Consider the following 18,671-nt stretch of genomic DNA (forward strand, 5'->3'; position numbering starts at 1 on the left):
CAAGAGACTTGTTACAAGGGGACAATTAGTGTTTGGCTAAACTGTGGTAGCATCAATGGTGAGCCCCTCGTATTCTGATTGGTCTACCTGCGAGCCCCCAAGCCTGGGACCATTGCTGTTCCCAGCTCATGGTGTACCTGGTACCGGCAACAAAGTATGACTATGTGTCAGTGGTGGACAATGGACAGGTCTGACTATTAGCTGGTGTGCGTGGCTTTCCCACCGCTGTCGGGGTCCAATTTGTCACTTCATTGTTGCAGTCTGTGTCCCAGACATGAGACCCCAGAGCTTCTCTGGTCCTCGGCTTGGCATCGTATCAGGTCGGCCAGGTCGTGTGTTGTGAGACTGTGGCTGGAGTAGAATTATGAGCATTTGATTTGTATTTCGACTCTGGGGAGCGTTGAGCAGTGGAATGTGCAACCTTGGTGTGGGGAGCGCAGCATGTAGATTGCAACATTGCGGCCTTGGCTGTGGGGCTCTTGTCAGGGTTTGTTTAGCCTGGTCAGCACCTTGCAGCTTTGTCTGAGCTGCTCTGGCCGGGGGACTCTGGCTTTGCGGCCTACCTTGGCCTGGCTTATGGGTGGCAGTACATAGTCCATAATATGGGGGTCGCGAAGGCAGATAAAGATTCATATGCATTAGTCCATATACAGGGTTACATCTTCACGGTTATAGTGGCGAGGAAGCGTCTGCAAGCAGGTACACAAGCTCTTCTGGCGTCTTGCATTTCTGTGGTGCTGTAGTTGGCCTATGTGAAAAATAACAATGTTGTGTGTGTGAGTGTAAGTTGTCCTCTATGTCATAGCACTGAGTATGTTCTTCATATGGATTGGTCTGTGTATGACCAATGTGCTTGGTGGCACATGTATTCTTGTCCACTGGTTATGTCGTCATGGCATCTCGAACGATGGCGATATTTTGTGGTTGCTGTCTAATCGAGTTGATCCATATGGTCGATGTCAGCTCCACCTGAGGTTCCAGCACATGGTTTGATTGACGGGCAGCTTCCCTGGATGTGTGGGGTGTGGCCACAGTGGATCTTGATGTCTGGGGTGGTAGTGAGCGGGTCGAATTCCTCTCGTGGCGGATGCTTGGGTCATGATGTCCTAGGCCATGGTCTGGATGACAATCGGGGGAAGGGATCGTCCCATTTTCCCTCTTTAGTCCCTCCTCTGGTCGACTTGTCGACCACAAACTTATCCACTCTCTTCTCTACCCGTACTCGCCATACCTTTGTTATTCCTGCCAAGTGTCCGTACCGGTCTACATGATCTTCAAATGACCAGTACATATAAACACATCCGCCACCGGGTTTACAATAAACCCATTTCCAACGCAGCTTTTCGGGTTCCTTGGGTTCTCAACTTTTATTGATGGTGGATACAAGTCTGCCTCTGCTATCTGTTGGCGCAGCCATTCACGTTCCTTAATAATGACGTCTATGTGTTTGTCATCTGCAGCTGGCATTGGGACGTGCATGCCGATCATTTCTTCATCAGTGCACTTTGATCTTGTCTTCCATACCTTTATTCCCATCATAAATGGCATTCCTATAATTATGCATCCTGCCACAACCTTAAGGCCATCCGAGAGCCATGATGGCATCTAGGACCAGAGGTAAGAGAACCGGCTACCGTTCTTCTGCACACCCTTTGCTTCTTCTTCCATCTTGGTGTGCATCTTGGCCAACTGTGATACTGCCACAGATAGCGTACCATTGTCATTGTCGTTGGTTGGAATAAATGTGCAGCACAAACTTCTAATTTTTGCACAAACACCTCCTTCCATTGCTGTCAGAAGGTCCAGCACATATCTGTTCTGTAGGGCAACCATCCTGATCGCCCTTAGTTCTTCCTTTATTGCGTTGAATCCGTTAACTGCAGAGTTGATTGTCATCATTAGCTTCCATCTTGTTATCTGGAGCCATTTCGCATTCACATATGCCTGTACCCCTGGATGTACGATGGAGGAAAAAGAACATTGCCGCCCTGCTAAACAGCCTGTGTGCTGGTGGAATGTCACTCAGAGCTGTTTCTGACTTTCCCCACAGGTAGTTTCCTGTCAGTGGTTCCACTTGTCTTTTTACCCTAGATAAGTGTGTAGTGTTGTTCAGTTGCTTGTTTCCTATCATCATCAGTGATCTTTTCTTCCTTTTCTTCCCTTTGTCCATCTTAGGGAAGTTTTCCATGTTGACATGCCTTTGCGGCACTACTAGTGATGGTACGTTGATGTGTACCATAGTGCACACTCCATTCCACAACGGTGGCAAACTGTTGTATGCCTTTGCTCCCCAGGCACAATAGTGGTCCATCAAAAATGCTGTTCCTGCACCCCCCTCAGGAAGCTTTATTGTTCTCTTGCAACCTTCATTTGCTCCAACATCAACTTTTCCATCATGCTAGTAACACAGTGTTGGTGCTGTGAGTGTAAGTATTGTTATCTGTCCCTCCTCTTTATCTAACCATGTTACCAGTGCTGCACTCTTTGTCCACTCCTTGTAGCATTTTTTGTTTTCTTCTTGCACTGTCAGCACTGATGACTTTGCCAAAATCAACATTTTATTTCCAACAACTCCATCCACCCAATTGTCCTTTGTGTATACTTTGCCATATATCAATATCAGTGGCCTATCCCAGCATCCCGGTTCACCTGCAACTTCTTTTGCGTACCACTCGCATGGTAGGTAATTCAGTGTAACCTCTTTTGTTTCTCCTTTGTCGGGTCCATCTGTCATGTACTTGGGCCCTTTGGTCAGCTGCCATGACTCGTCATACATTGGTAGTGTTTTCATGAAGTTATCTTCATAGGGGTAGGTTGACCTTGATTTCCATTTTAGTTTCGCTCTTTTCCCTTGAAACCGTCCTTGTGTTTGGAACAATGCTAGATATAACAAGCATTCAGCAGTTGTTGCAGGTACTTCAGTTGCCACAAACATTCTGGAGGCGCTCATGGTGTATGGAATCAACGAGCACACATAGTTGTCCTTTGTCGTGTCCTTACCAATATTGGACATGTGCTTATACCACATGTTGTTGTAGACGTGTGCGGTTTCTGTGATGTAAGTGTCCACCCCATGTACGTCAATGGAAACACTATGTTTATCCCTCTTTATATTTGACCCTGCGTTACCTGTACCGCCTGACACCGTGCTCCTTGCAGCCGTGGTAGGGGAAATGTTAGTAGAGGGAGATGCCATCACATAGAAAGCATAGTAGGCCTGCCAGACAGTGGCAGCAATCAGACCAGTGGTGAAAAATATCCCTAACATCTTTATTACAGTGGCTATTACCACTGGCATGTCCCTCTTACCTTTTCTGCGGTCCTGCAGCCGCTTTACTTTAGATGATATAGTTGCCCGCCTGAAAATCTCTCAAAGTATGCGTTATTATAGTTAGTACTTTTATTCAAGCCCTGCGTATCAAGTAATCGTTCAATGCCCAGACGAAAAGCTGTTCCCACGCTTTCCTTACCGTCCTATCACTTAGGGCGGATAATGCTGTGTGGAGATGTGGAAATGATTGTGCTATTATCATAAGTAATGTGTTATAATATAAACGTATTCTCCTTCGACTTAAGTATTTTGGCCTTTTTTTAATGTATATAAACTGGTGCGACATTGCTTCTGTGGTTTTATCCTCAGTGGGCAGCATTTACCCCTGGGCAGTGACTTATGCTTTAGTTACATATGTTCCTTTTCTTTTTATTACATACACAATAGCAATGCGCAATACCTGCATGTGTGAAACAAAAAGAGAAGAGAGCATGCATGTGTTTAAGCAATGTGGTGTATATTACAGATTGTTTTGAAAATGTTCTTTATTACTTGGTGACTGGTGGGAGTACATTTTAGCTGAACTTATTTTACTTTGTCTGGGATCTTCTGATCATAGGGTGAGCTATGGGTGGTTTGTCGTTTAAGTCCTTTGGGGTATCCGGTGTCTGTACTGTGTTGTGGTTGTTGTCAGTTGTTGTTGCTGAAGCGTTGGTCCCTTCGCTGAGGTGAGGGAGGGTCTGTGCTTTGCAGGGCTTTATGTCGTGGATGGGTGTCCACATGTCCTTAACTTTCAATTTTATTGCTCTAGGGGCTACCTTTCCTATGAAGTGTGGGCCTGTGAACCTAGGATTGTTCCATGTTCGGTGGAACCTGGTCTCTCTCTTTCACTGTCCACTGTGCAGTCTGTTCCTGTTCCTCACAGTTTGCTTTGTCTTGTTGGTTGTTCTTCGACCTGCCCTGTGTCTGTTGGATCTTTTGAGATATAAAAGTGGCACTAGAAACCAAGGAAGAGACATATTTGTGCATTTCCTCACCAAAAACAGTACTTGTAGCATGGCAGTCAGTTGTTGCCTTTGATGGTGGTGTGAGTGGGAGGTGCATTTGGCATCCGGGCACCACCTCGTGGGGTGTGAGGTGGTGGTCTGACCCTGTTCTGTCTCCCAACTCAAACAAGGCCAAAGGGAGGCAGTACAGCCAACTCCTTTGGTTGTTTGTTGGATATTTGCTATTTCTTCTTTTAGGAGGCCGTTGAGGAGTTCACAGAAGCCATTTGCTTGCGGGTGAAACGTGCATGCAAACTTATGTTTAATTCCCAAGAGGGCAGTTACGTGCTGGAACAGTTAATTGGCAAAGTGTGGGCCATTGTCTGACCGCAGTACTTTGCATACTCCCCACTCGGGAACATCTCCCTCACTAGGAATTTGGCTGCTCTGAACGCATCTGCATGAGAGCATGGACCAGCCTCGATCCACCTTGAAAATGGGCACACTACTACAATCATGTATCTGTAACCTTGACATACATTGATCATATCAATGTAGTCAATGTGTAGCTGCAGGAAGGGTCCTTCAGGCCGGGGTATTGTACCTTTGATCACTTGCAGTGTGTGAACGGCCGTAAATTGCTGACATGTGAGGCAGTTGCTAATGAAATTTGCAACATGTGAGTTTAGCTTGGGGCAGACCATGATTCTTTTATCCGTGCAGCAATTACTTCTTTCCCTGTATGTGTGGACAGTGTAATTGGGTCAGAGCTGTTTTCAATAGGGCCAGGGCATCACTTTTCCTGTATTATTCTGTCGCCATAATGCATCTGTGGGGGACATGGTGCTTCCTCTTCGTACTAACAACAAGCTACGACGGTTTTAGGATGAGAACAGAGATTTACCAACTTTTCCGCAAAATCCATCTGAAACAATTCTTTACAGACAAAAGTTTTGATGGTGAAATAAACAGCAGTGGATTAAAGAATCCCTCGGATTTTCATCCTCCTTTTTCCAGCCTTACACCGGAAGCAATAGTGTTCGAAAAACGGGTTTTATCCGAACTAAAACTGCTCGAAAAGAAAAACATAAATACCCAGTTTTTTCAAAACTTGACACGGGAAAAATGCCTAGCTCTGCACCAATTGAAGAACAATGATCAAATTGTAATAAAAATGGCAGATAAAGGAGGAGCGATAGTGTTACTCAACCGCGACTTCTATATTTCAGAGTGCACGAGACAGCTAGCAGATACATCATTCTACAAAAAAATACATGAAGATCCTACACCACGCTTGCAAGCAACGATTGAAGAAAAAACTAAGAAAGCTCTGGAAAGAGGATGGATCTGTCGTCAAGAATATGAATAGTTAATTGCCAAAAACCCATCAATACCTAAATTCTATATCTTGCCAAAGATCCACAAGTCATTAGAAAACTCTCCAGGCCGCCCGATCGTATCTGGGTCAGGATCATTGTTAGAACCGCTCTCAAAATTTGCGGACAAGTACTTAAAACCATTTGTTTTAGAGATGTATTCATATATACAGGACACTACTGTAGTTATCACTCTAATTGAAGACTACCACTTTGACAGTAAACGACAAATTTTAGTCAGTCTCGATATAGTATCTCTGTATACGTGTATTCCTGAGGATATCACTCTTGAAGTTTTAGAAGAGGTACTCCTTACCAAGAGAACGGATGGTAATTGTCCCAACAGCTTTATACTTTGGTGTGCAACCATGTCCCTTAAAGAAAACTACTTTAGTTTTAATCAGCAACCTTTCCAACAAGTACACGGAACGGCAATGGGATCATCTGTAGCCCCTTCTGCAGCTAACTTGTTCATAGATTTCTTTGAAAAGAGTGTCATCTACAACCCCTCCAATCCGTTTTTGAGTCATCTACAGATTTGGAGGCGTTTTACAGATGACATCCTAATCATTTGGGACAGCGACACAGCCTCTTTTGACGAATTCAAAACATGGCTGAATGAACAAAATCAATTCCTCAAATTTACAGCTACCACAAGCACCGTTAAAATCAACTTCCTTGACATCACAATTTGGGTTGACAGCACTGATAACGGATTGTAATTCCCTGTTACAGTTTAACAGTTGTCACCCGAGTCACATTAGAAACAACTTACCAGTGGGCCAATTTCTTCAGCTCAAGAGAAATAGTTCTAGTACGACTATCTTTGAAGAAGAAGCAGCTAATTTAAGTTCCAAGTTACTGTCAAGAGGGTATCCTCACAAACATACATGAGCAAAGAATAACAATAGAGAAGCTCTTCTTGAATACCGGAATAAATCAAAAGGGTGACGTTCAAATAGTATTTGTGAGCACATTTAATACACTTTCAAATAAAGTGAATGCTATCATCAAACGCAATTGGCGTTTCCTAGATTCAGTGGGGAATGCCCTGTCACCAGACCATTATTCGCATTCAAGAGAGGCCAAAACATAAAAGATATGGTCACTAGAAATGACATATTGATACATTCACCACAGATGACTCTAACTGAGTCCTGGGGGATGCCAAAACCCATTGGACACACACCTTCTGGACATTGCAGTTGTTGCTCCAACACCAAGAGCACAAAAGAAGTCGATTTGGGTCTAAAGAAGCCGTGGCAGCAAAGACAGTTCACTAATTGTAACTCACAGATGGTAGTTTATGTGATCTGGTGCCCTTGCCACAAAATATATATTGGCATGACGGAAAGGAAAATAAAAACAAGAATTACAGAACATAAAAGCTGTATCAGAAATAAGAATATTACAGCCCCCTTTGTGGGTCACTTTTTGGCCATGGACCACACACCAGAATCTTTAACATGGAGTGTCCTGACACAAGTGGAACGAAAAGAAAACACAGCATTAAACAAAAAAAACATTGTTTGAGAAAGAACAAAGACTAATTTACCTCTGCAACTTGGTTGAGACAGGACTTAACAAACAGATTGACTGGACCAGTTTGTGAGAAAGATCTGAGCAGCCAACCTTGTAAAAACTCTGCTGAAATATAGTAATTATTTACTTCAATCCACATACTAGGACACATTGGTTTCATAAAATCAAGAAGTCCTAGTTGTGTAGAGCTGTATGCCAAAATTACTATCAATTTATGAGCGACATCGAATCAACATCTCGTTAGGTTAGTGTAATGCACAATAATAAATGAACTATTTAGTTATGAGCAACATTATTTCTAAAACCATGTAGTTTTTGTGAAACAAAGCAAGGTTGATTCCACTTTAATCCACAGTGTGGTAGGCACAGCAGTGTAGACACACGTTCTCTTTCAAGATGGCCCCCATCATCTCCATTAACATATCTCTTCTTTCACCGTCATCTATTTCCATATCCTTCCAGCATGCAGCTACTTTTACATTCAGTAGCGACGCAATGCTAAGTGAGGACACGGTACCGGTATAGAGGGACGCTCGAGACGAGACCGCCCAGCGCTTGTACACGCTGGAGATAAAGCAATACAATGTAAGTTAAGAAGGAACTTTTACAAGCAGACTTTGCCGCTCGCCATCACGGTTTACATTTTGATCTCCAACCCGCTTATAGGCGGCCCCCGCTCGCATGTTTAGTGAAGCTTTCCTTTCTTTCCTTCCACTTGTTTATAGGCACAGTTCAGTGCCCTCAAAGGCCAACTGCGCGAGGGTATTTTATGTCCAGATATTTCAAGACCTTTTCGGCTGTTCGATGATTCATAATTCCTGCCGTCTACTTAATTAAAAAGACCAAAGCTCAAGGTCAGTTGAAATAAATTTTTACTAAGATATTAGAACGGTACAGTTCCTTTTATACAGTACAGTTGTGTTCATATACACATAATATTTGGTATATGTATTGTTTCCATAAAGAATAGAAGTTGAGAGATCTTGCATATTACAAGCCAGTGCTACATACAAGTGCACACTTGTTTTGTAGTGTCTTACATATGTGAGCATGAGATTAAAGGTTTTTACTGTTGCATTGCTAGAAATCAACTGAGTGCATTCATCTCTTACGAAGCCACATGATTGTTAATAGATTATATGTTGTTGTCTCCGTCCCACCACTGATGAGGCTTTGCCATCCCAATTCTTTTCAGAGAGTAGAACTTTCGCACACGAAGACTCTTCTGTTACTCCTGCTACTATTCATAAGTTGGCAGTGAGGTAAGCCTTCAAGTTGTTAATAGTCTAGAAGGCCCACAAACTACTATAATTAGTATTTGTGTTTGATACATTCAACTGATTCGTCCGGTTGTCTCTCTTTCTCTCCTCTTTTTATTTGGGTTGGCACTACACAGTGATAAGTGCCTTCCTTAACAAGCTGCTCCCTCTTCCTTGCATCAAGTCACACTGTTAATACTTGGAATTATTCCAGTAATTGTAATGCTAATTGTTGTTTACAGTACATCCGGTAAACAGAAAGAGGATTCAACTTGGGAACCCTCCCGTCCCCTGCACACTTTCAAATGTTTGGATTAATCCAATACAGTTGTTTAAACTGCGTTATATGCATTGTACATACATTTGTTTCTAACACATATGGTCAGACACAGGAGTGTGAGATAAAAAAATATATATCTTTATAGTCAGGCTGTATTATTTTCAGCAAGAATTATAGTTCAGACAAAGATTATTTACAGTGCATAGAAACAGTATCGATAGATAAAGCTCAAATTGAAGAAAAATGGAGTCCAAATTGATTAGCGACGCGTTTCGAGGAAGTTCTCCTCTTCTTCATAAGGCCACACTTGGACTCTTAATGTAAGAGGAAAGCATAAATTCAGTAAAGAAAATTTTGTAAGCACAATGCATAGACTGTTCATGTCATATTAAATGTATACAGTTAAAAAATAAATGGCATTAATTGTATTTAGAACATTCTTCTGTCCCTAAAAAATAGGGAATTGAAACAATGTAACATGTTCTAATATGCATTGTAATTCATGCAACATTATTAGATTAACTAGGTTGCCCCTGCTCGAGAGAGGGGCTGAAGGTCTACTGAAGCATCTTTTCCTGCAAAATTAACTGTATAACGTCCATCATACTGTAATTTAGTGGAGTACTACCTCTAATGGGATCTATCACGTGGATGGTGAAACATAAGCTAAAGAAAATTTAAATATGTAGGTAAAACAACACACAGATAGTTCTTAGGCTATATCAATCTAATATGGAAGAAATACAAAAAATCGTTACCTCTGTGAGTAGAAAGTGCCGGAAACAGAGAACCGGACGGAGCGGTGAAAATAGATAGACAGTCTTCGTACATCAGTTAGTTCCTTAAAACATGGCTAATTCCCAAAAAGATACCAGAAATCTAAAGAAAACAAAGCCTGATCAATGCCAAGCTCAATGTTCAAACGTAACAGTTATAGGTGTGAGATAAAAAAATTGAGTAACATACCTAACCAAAATATGGAGGGCGGAAAATAATCAATACAGCGGCCCACATAAGGATGTAGAACTTAAGTATCCCGCCGTCGCTACAGAGGTGCCTCAGTATGTGGGAATTCTGTCATACGAATAGCAAAACTGAATAGGAATGAAGTCCTGATTAGTATAATATACCTAGCAATCTGATATGAAGTAATGGAAACATAATATGGTGTTAAATCAAGGCAAAAAATGTAAAGAATTACCGTGGTAAGAATGTGCAAATGGCATAATTCTCAAAGCTGATGTGCAACTGATGTCAAGATTGTGTGGCCGGTCAACAGCTGAAGAATCCGGCAGTAATAGGTCAGTTAGAGTATCAACTAAAGAAAGTGTAAGGAAAACAGAAAAAAAAGAATCATGAGACTAAGGAACTATTTCCCTGGTCCCTAGATGGATAAATGCACATGCATTCACGCTTACCTGGAGCATAGGGGAGCAATCCTGAACAGAGTCTGTTCAGCCGAGTGGCTTGTTGTTCACAAACCATGGAGACTACATGTGACCATGGAGATAAATAGAGGACTGAAGTAATAGGTAAAGAAAAAAGACTAAGAAGTAAATGGGCCTCAAGGTCGGCCATCTTGGAACGAGGTTATATTGTAATGAAGGTGTAGATCTCTAGGCATTCAATGACAAGAAGTAACTTAAATCGGGAAGCGTAAAGGTGCGTAACTAAATAAATTAAAAGGAAAAAATTCATACAGTACAGAAACCTATTGTGCGATGTAAATCGGACATTACAAATACTAGTCCGCACATCGTAGAACGGGGAGAGGAAAGTTGAGAAAAATAGTGTACCATGTGAAATAGAGTCGAAATTAGCAATGACAAAGGGTCTTAAATCGAACGAAACGCTCGGATCTTAAAAGGGAAAAAAATAGTACGGAAAAAATGAATATAATGTTCAGATTATCTGGCTAAGGTCATTTAATGACCATGTCTAACCTATCAGTTCAAAATAGGTGAATCACATGGATTCACATTATGCAGGAAGAGGGAAAAAAAACCTTAAATCTCTCTCTCATTGCATGGACAACCTAGTGCAATATAGCAATCTCAATGGGGTAAATGCATTTATTTTACAAAAGATCAAAATTAAATGTGATAAGTATAACAGAATGACAAAAAATGAAGATTAAGAATAAGAACAATTTTTACACTGTGTTTACAGGCAATTATTTTTATGGCAACCATCTACTAGTCTCAACAAAGTAGTGCCTTAGATCACAGTCAGACACAGGAATAGCAATGTGACTCTCAATCTTATGTTAAAAATCAATCATTCCTTATTGTCAAATTCAAATCACAGAAAACAGTTCAATGTGAAATCTTCATTTAGACCCCAGGGCTGTAAAGAGCTTAACTTATCAATCCAATAAGCTTCTCTTTGTAGTAAGAGTGACTGATAGTCACCTCCTCTTGTAGGTCGTTTAACAACTTCTAGCACCTGGTATTTTAGTTGGGCAATTGTATGTTTTTGCATGTTGAAGTGACGAGCTACCGGTGAGTATTGATTATTACATCTTATGTTCGACTTGTGTTCAGACAGTCTTGATTTAACAGGTCTTTTGGTTTGTCCTACATACACTTTGCCACAAGGGCACTTCAACATATATATGACACCTGATGTCAGACACGTAGAATAGTCTCTTAATTTGATTTTTTGACCATTCCTGGGGTGAGTCACTACATTACCTTTGATTGTGTTATTACAGTGTATACATCCTAAGCAGGGGAAGGTGCCTAGTTTTTTAGTGGCTAGCAAAAGTTGTTTCTCCTTTGGTACTCTTTCAGCTTTCACCAGCTTGTCTCTTATATTTTTACCCCTTTTAAAACACATCATTGGTGGTGTGGGGAACAATTCCAATAGAGTTTGATCATTATGAAGAATATTCCAATGTTTCTTTATACTTTTTGTGATCTGAAAACTCTGTCTTGAGAATTTTGATATGTATAAAAGTGGGGTGTCTTTAACCTCCGATTTAGGTTTCAGTAAATCTGTACGGGGGATCTCTGAAGCTCTGTCTTTGGCAATTTCCAAAATTTCTGGTGGATAGCCTCTGTTCTGAAATTTACTAACAAGATTTGTGCATTCCTTATCCAGAACTTCTGGGTCAGAAATTATTCTTTTCAGACGTAATATTTGACTATATGGTAGACTTTGGAGCATCGCCCTCGGGTGGAAGCTGGAATAGTGAAGCAGATTGTTTACATCAGTCGGTTTGTGATATATAGACGTAGCTATCTTATTGTTAACAATGCTTAAGTTAACGTCAAGAAAATGTAAATAAGGGTTACCAATCTCAATAGTAAATTTAATCCTAGGATGCACTAAATTGAGGTATTCAAAAAACTGGTCCAAGTCATCTCGTGTGCCACACCAAATGCAGAAAATGTCATCAATAAACCTCTTCCAGGTTAAAATGTATGCTGCCCATGTGGGATGTTCCAGTACATGCTGACTTTCGAACTGAAACATAAAAGTATTAGCGTACACGGGCGCCATCGATGATCCCATCGAGGTACCCGATGTTTGTAAAAAGTATTTGCCCTGATGTCTAAAATAGCTATTGTAGAGGATTAAGTTTAGTAGCTCCAGAATGAATTGAGGATTACCTTTCACACCTGAATTGTTAAGTAACAACCATTCAACAGAATCTATACCTTCACTATGGGGTATTGAGGTATATAAGCTACATACGTCCAGGCTGAATAGTATGCAGTCTTCACTGATAGCTGAAAAATCTTTAAGTCCATTAAGGAAGTCTGTTGTATCCTTTAGGTATGTGGATGATGCCTGTATAAGCGGTTGTAGTAATCTGTCAATGTAGACTGCCAGTGGGTCGAAGATACTTTCTGTCCCAGCAACAATCGGTCTGAGGGGTGGGTTTTGTTTATCTTTGTGAATCTTAGGGAGCCCATAAAAGACTGGTGTAATCGGATGGGAATTAGTGAGATATTGATGTGTTTTATCATTAATCCATTCGTTTTCTTTGGCTTTTAACAGAGTATTGTTAATTAGTTCTCTGATTTCTGGTAGCGGGTCCCTATCTAGTATGGCATAGGTGTCTGTATCGCTAAGGAGTTCAATGCATCTTTTGACATAAAAGGATGTATCCATGATTACGATTGCTCCCCCTTTGTCAGCCGGTTTAATCGTAATGTCTTCACTTTTCGCCAATTTATCTATTAGATCTAGTTGGCGGTTTTTGATATTAATGGGTGTTTTTCTTCTATAGTCAATTCTGCTTAAATCTTGTAGGACACTCTTCTCAAATAAATTCAAAATTGAATTTTGTACCTGTGGGTCAAATGTACTCTTGGGACGTATTACCAGTAAATCACTTTCTGGTAGTCTAGATTCCTTTTCAGGTTGCGAGTCAAAGAAAATTTTAAGTCTTAATTTTCGCATCAATCTGTGTAGACAGATTTTTTCTTGAAATAATGAAGTATTACACGTAGGAACAAACGATAATCCTTTGTTCAAAATGTTAAGTTGTTCTATTGAAAGAATCTTGCTGGAGATATTCACCACTAGATTATTGTCCTTTATTTGTTTCTCTTTTTTGTTTGTGGCTTTCTTCCCTCTCCGGGTCTTTCTCTTATGCCTAAAAAAGCCCCCGTTGATGTATAAGGTTCAGCGTCTTTATTAGTTGGAGATGTGGACACCCCTGGTCTATTGGTGTCTTCTGTTTGTTCACGTTCACTAGTGCGGTCTGTGGAAGGCCTCTGGATGGGTTCACCAACACTGCTGTCGCTACTGTTACCTGAGTTTGCGAAGTTAGAGTCTTGTTGGTTATTACGATTAAAATTTCGCTGTCGGTAATATTCTTGCCAATTGTATACTATATCATTGAGATAGTCAAAGGTGTCTCTTTTAAATTTTCTCAATTTCCTCTGTTCAATTTCAGTCTTATAGTTTGCCAATTTCAGGTTGATATCCTCTAGTATCTCAGAGAGATCTTTTGCCGATTTAAATTTAGATATTTGGTCTTGGAGAGTTTTAATTTCAGAATCAATAGTTACAAGGGATTTTGACAGCTCCTCAATGGTTAGTAGTATAAGGTCCAAAGAACACTTATTCAAGATCTGGTCCCATTTTTGTACAAATATCTTATTTTCACTACAAAGTGTTGGTCTTAGGTAAACCCTCAGACCTCTAGGAATTTTCTTAGCTTTATAATATTCCACTAGTGTGCTAGCATGTAATTTTTGGGAGATCTCACGTCTAATGAGTTTTTCTAGTTTCTGAATAGTTTTTTCGGGGTTGTCTTCACTTTGTAAAGTTTTTTCAGTATCTTTGATGAGACCTAAGATACGGGTTGCTTCTTCTGCACTGAAAGCTAGTGTTGTGGCGTGCTTGTCGGTTAGCTCATTTAACCTTGAGAAGGACATTCTAAAGTTAAGTAGTTAGTTGAGTTAAATGTGGGTGCACCCTATGGTTTGTGCCACACTAGATGACTAGTGAACAAAATAGCGAAGGGTTTAGATAGAAGTGCACACCTATAGTAAGTAAGATTAGTAAAGAGATTCGAGGATTATGTTGTATAAACTTTTAGGTGCGGGGGGAAAACTGAGGTCATGGCACAAGACCCCGACAATAAACAGTAAACAGAAAGAGGATTCAACTTGGGAACCCTCCCGTCCCCTGCACACTTTCAAATGCTATTTTAGACATCAGGGCAAATACTTTTTACAAACATCGGGTACCTCGATGGGATCATCGATGGCGCCCGTGTACGCTAATACTTTTATGTTTCAGTTCGAAAGTCAGCATGTACTGGAACATCCCACATGGGCAGCATACATTTTAACCTGGAAGAGGTTTATTGATGACATTTTCTGCATTTGGTGTGGCACACGAGATGACTTGGACCAGTTTTTTGAATACCTCAATTTAGTGCATCCTAGGATTAAATTTACTATTGAGATTGGTAACCCTTATTTACATTTTCTTGACGTTAACTTAAGCATTGTTAACAATAAGATAGCTACGTCTATATATCACAAACCGACTGATGTAAACAATCTGCTTCACTATTCCAGCTTCCACCCGAGGGCGATGCTCCAAAGTCTACCATATAGTCAAATATTACGTCTGAAAAGAATAATTTCTGACCCAGAAGTTCTGGATAAGGAATGCACAAATCTTGTTAGTAAATTTCAGAACAGAGGCTATCCACCAGAAATTTTGGAAATTGCCAAAGACAGAGCTTCAGAGATCCCCCGTACAGATTTACTGAAACCTAAATCGGAGGTTAAAGACACCCCACTTTTATACATATCAAAATTCTCAAGACAGAGTTTTCAGATCACAAAAAGTATAAAGAAACATTGGAATATTCTTCATAATGATCAAACTCTATTGGAATTGTTCCCCACACCACCAATGATGTGTTTTAAAAGGGGTAAAAATATAAGAGACAAGCTGGTGAAAGCTGAAAGAGTACCAAAGGAGAAACAACTTTTGCTAGCCACTAAAAAACTAGGCACCTTCCCCTGCTTAGGATGTATACACTGTAATAACACAATCAAAGGTAATGTAGTGACTCACCCCAGGAATGGTCAAAAAATCAAATTAAGAGACTATTCTACGTGTCTGACATCAGGTGTCATATATATGTTGAAGTGCCCTTGTGGCAAAGTGTATGTAGGACAAACCAAAAGACCTGTTAAATCAAGACTGTCTGAACACAAGTCGAACATAAGATGTAATAATCAATACTCACCGGTAGCTCGTCACTTCAACATGCAAAAACATACAATTGCCCAACTAAAATACCAGGTGCTAGAAGTTGTTAAACGACCTACAAGAGGAGGTGACTATCAGTCACTCTTACTACAAAGAGAAGCTTATTGGATTGATAAGTTAAGCTCTTTACAGCCCTGGGGTCTAAATGAAGATTTCACATTGAACTGTTTTCTGTGATTTGAATTTGACAATAAGGAATGATTGATTTTTAACATAAGATTGAGAGTCACATTGCTATTCCTGTGTCTGACTGTGATCTAAGGCACTACTTTGTTGAGACTAGTAGATGGTTGCCATAAAAATAATTGCCTGTAAACACAGTGTAAAAATTGTTCTTATTCTTAATCTTCATTTTTTGTCATTCTGTTATACTTATCACATTTAATTTTGATCTTTTGTAAAATAAATGCATTTACCCCATTGAGATTGCTATATTGCACTAGGTTGTCCATGCAATGAGAGAGAGATTTAAGGTTTTTTTTCCCTCTTCCTGCATAATGTGAATCCATGTGATTCACCTATTTTGAACTGATAGGTTAGACATGGTCATTAAATGACCTTAGCCAGATAATCTGAACATTATATTCATTTTTTCCGTACTATTTTTTTCCCTTTTAAGATCCGAGCGTTTCGTTCGATTTAAGACCCTTTGTCATTGCTAATTTCGACTCTATTTCACATGGTACACTATTTTTCTCAACTTTCCTCTCCCCGTTCTACGATGTGCGGACTAGTATTTGTAATGTCCGATTTACATCGCACAATAGGTTTCTGTACTGTATGAATTTTTTCCTTTTAATTTATTTAGTTACGCACCTTTACGCTTCCCGATTTAAGTTACTTCTTGTCATTGAATGCCTAGAGATCTACACCTTCATTACAATATAACCTCGTTCCAAGATGGCCGACCTTGAGGCCCATTTACTTCTTAGTCTTTTTTCTTTACCTATTACTTCAGTCCTCTATTTATCTCCATGGTCACATGTAGTCTCCATGGTTTGTGAACAACAAGCCACTCGGCTGAACAGACTCTGTTCAGGATTGCTCCCCTATGCTCCAGGTAAGCGTGAATGCATGTGCATTTATCCATCTAGGGACCAGGGAAATAGTTCCTTAGTCTCATGATTCTTTTTTTTCTGTTTTCCTTACACTTTCTTTAGTTGATACTCTAACTGACCTATTACTGCCGGATTCTTCAGCTGTTGACCGGCCACACAATCTTGACATCAGTTGCACATCAGCTTTGAGAATTATGCCATTTGCACATTCTTACCACGGTAATTCTTTACATTTTTTGCCTTGATTTAACACCATATTATGTTTCCATTACTTCATATCAGATTGCTAGGTATATTATACTAATCAGGACTTCATTCCTATTCAGTTTTGCTATTCGTATGACAGAATTCCCACATACTGAGGCACCTCTGTAGCGACGGCGGGATACTTAAGTTCTACATCCTTATGTGGGCCGCTGTATTGATTATTTTCCGCCCTCCATATTTTGGTTAGGTATGTTACTCAATTTTTTTATCTCACACCTATAACTGTTACGTTTGAACATTGAGCTTGGCATTGATCAGGCTTTGTTTTCTTTAGATTTCTGGTATCTTTTTGGGAATTAGCCATGTTTTAAGGAACTAACTGATGTACGAAGACTGTCTATCTATTTTCACCGCTCCGTCCGGTTCTCTGTTTCCGGCACTTTCTACTCACAGAGGTAACGATTTTTTGTATTTCTTCCATATTAGATTGATATAGCCTAAGAACTATCTGTGTGTTGTTTTACCTACATATTTAAATTTTCTTTAGCTTATGTTTCACCATCCACGTGATAGATCCCATTAGAGGTAGTACTCCACTAAATTACAGTATGATGGACGTTATACAGTTAATTTTGCAGGAAAAGATGCTTCAGTAGACCTTCAGCCCCTCTCTCGAGCAGGGGCAACCTAGTTAATCTAATAATGTTGCATGAATTACAATGCATATTAGAACATGTTACATTGTTTCAATTCCCTATTTTTTAGGGACAGAAGAATGTTCTAAATACAATTAATGCCATTTATTTTTTAACTGTATACATTTAATATGACATGAACAGTCTATGCATTGTGCTTACAAAATTTTCTTTACTGAATTTATGCTTTCCTCTTACATTAAGAGTCCAAGTGTGGCCTTATGAAGAAGAGGAGAACTTCCTCGAAACGCGTCGCTAATCAATTTGGACTCCATTTTTCTTCAATTTGAGCTTTATCTATCGATACTGTTTCTATGCACTGTAAATAATCTTTGTCTGAACTATAATTCTTGCTGAAAATAATACAGCCTGACTATAAAGATATATATTTTTTTATCTCACACTCCTGTGTCTGACCATATGTGTTAGAAACAAATGTATGTACAATGCATATAACGCAGTTTAAACAACTGTATTGGATTAATCCAAACATTTGAAAGTGTGCAGGGGACGGGAGGGTTCCCAAGTTGAATCCTCTTTCTGTTTACTGTTTATTGTCGGGGTCTTGTGCCATGACCTCAGTTTTCCCCCCCGCACCTAAAAGTTTATACAACATAATCCTCGAATCTCTTTACTAATCTTACTTACTATAGGTGTGCACTTCTATCTAAACCCTTCGTTTACAGTACATCCCCCCTGAAGAATTTCCCGTTAACAACCCTCTCGAAGGATAATGGGAATGAAACATGTTGGGTTTTTTGTCTGTGAGAAAGATGTCACGGTTTCCATAAGGCATTAAGAGCTGCTTTGCATCCAGGATTAATAAGAGGATCTCATCATCAATTTAAGAGATTCAATATTAGACATCAGATTTGTGGTTTGACCCAAGATGCTAATATTTTGTATTTTTTATGGCATATGTTTTGTTTAGTACGCAATTGGATGTTTTTGTTTCGTAATGTTAATAACAACCACAAAGAGTAACATTTTTTGCAACAACTGTCTTTCCGTTTTCTTGTTTATTAATGGTGTAGGTTTCTTCTTCACGTATACACGGAACTTCATTAGTCCCATCTCAGGGCCTCATTTTTCTTTTTCTTTATCTGTTCTTTACTAGTTTATCTATCTTAGTTATTTTTTTCCCTTTTTTTGCACCACACATTAGAATTATTGTGGTTGGTATGCTTTTTTTAAGAAAAATGGTTTATAATATAAAATGAATTTCGTAATAGGAGGGCATGTCGTAA

Source organism: Ambystoma mexicanum, chromosome 1p, assembly GCF_040938575.1.
Source record: "Ambystoma mexicanum isolate Mex_15411 chromosome 1p, UKY_AmexF1_1, whole genome shotgun sequence".
NCBI classification, from domain to species: Eukaryota; Metazoa; Chordata; class Amphibia; order Caudata; family Ambystomatidae; genus Ambystoma; species Ambystoma mexicanum.